The 1,424-nt window shown below is 39.2% G+C and overlaps 1 protein-coding gene across 1 annotated transcript in view; it reads left to right on the plus strand.

Annotated features, from left to right (window-relative positions):
• The first annotated feature begins 617 nt into the window (after positions 1 to 617).
• Positions 618 to 1,424, plus strand: part of LOC106872588 (protein FAM83A) — a 17,904-nt gene continuing 17,097 nt past the window's right edge. Inside the window, exon 1 of the mRNA XM_014919622.2 lies at positions 618 to 839. The gene's annotated coding sequence lies outside the window, so the exon portion shown is untranslated. The remainder of the gene's footprint in view (positions 840 to 1,424) is intronic.

Raw genomic sequence — 1,424 nt, forward strand, 5'->3', positions numbered from 1 at the left:
CACTTGCCCAAGGTGCCACACAGTGGGACTGAACCTGGAACCATGTGTTTGGGAAGCAAGCTTCTAACCACATAACCATATGTATGCATGTATGTATGTATGTATGTATGTATGTATGTATATATGCATGCATGTATTATGTGTGCATGGTGTGTGTGTGTGTGTAATAATTAAATTATGTATCATGCACTTTATTATGTATTGTTATGTGTGTGATCCCCTGGGCCATGGAAGAATTACTTTGCCTGAAACCAGCCCATGGAGTGAAAAGGAAAAGAAAGTGGGGATCGCATCTCAGTGTCTCAAGAAGAAAGGGCTCAGACACGTGCGTCCAAGATGCATCATTGTATCTTAAAGCATGATGGAAGGGTCATGAATTGAACAGCTTTAATCATAGTTCTGGACAGTCCAGGTTGACCTGGGGCTAAACAACAACAACAAATAACAACAACATCAACAAATAACAACAACATCAACAAATAACAACAACATCAACAAATAACAACAGCAACACCTCTCCTCTATCAACATCACTGATTGTTGTAATGAATGTTCAGATGAAGCAGCAGTCATAGGAAAAAGATAATCGGCTGCATCAAGAGCAGCAGCAGTGGTTGCAACACCAGCAGTTGCAATACTAGGGACTGCAACATCAACGAGTGCAGCATCGTCAGTAATATAACAACAACAACAACACTGAAGACAGGTGCAACAGCAGCAGCAATAATATGACAACAGCTGCAACAACTGTGGCAACAGAACAGCAGTGAAAACAACAATGACAATAACAGCAGCAGCAGCAGTAACAACGGCAACAACAACAACAACAACACTGACAGGTAGACAACATTAATTGCTGTGACATCATCATCATCATCAGAAGCAGCAGCACTATCATCATCATCACTGTCATAATCACCTTCGCCATCATCATCATCATCATCATTATCGCCATGACCACCACTATCACCCTCACCATCATCATCATCATCATCATCGTTAATAACAACAGCAACTGTGAGAGTGAAGCTAAGGTAATCCTCGTGTTAAGATGACGGAAATCTAAGAAGCAACCAGCTGATAGATTGTTTTTAAAATAATGTTTAAATATTTTTAATACGAAAACAATATCTTTTTTTTTTTTAATCTTTCGGTCCTGCCCACTTAGTCGGGCCGCAACTTTTTTCGGACACCCGCCAAAAAATGCTGTCATCAACATTTAAAACGATAAATATTTTACTAATTCTTCGGAACATACGTCTTTACATTTTTAAAATTCTGCAGTTAATCAGAGGCTTGTTATTTTTATCACCTGGTCGTGTTGCTATGTCATCGAGGTCAACCGTGCCTTGCCTTTTTTTAAAATCTTTTTTTATGGTTGCTAAAACAAAATACCAGTCAAGTACTGGAGTCGATCTAATCGA

Source organism: Octopus bimaculoides, chromosome 26 (genome assembly GCF_001194135.2).
Source record: "Octopus bimaculoides isolate UCB-OBI-ISO-001 chromosome 26, ASM119413v2, whole genome shotgun sequence".
NCBI lineage: Eukaryota > Metazoa > Mollusca > Cephalopoda > Octopoda > Octopodidae > Octopus > Octopus bimaculoides.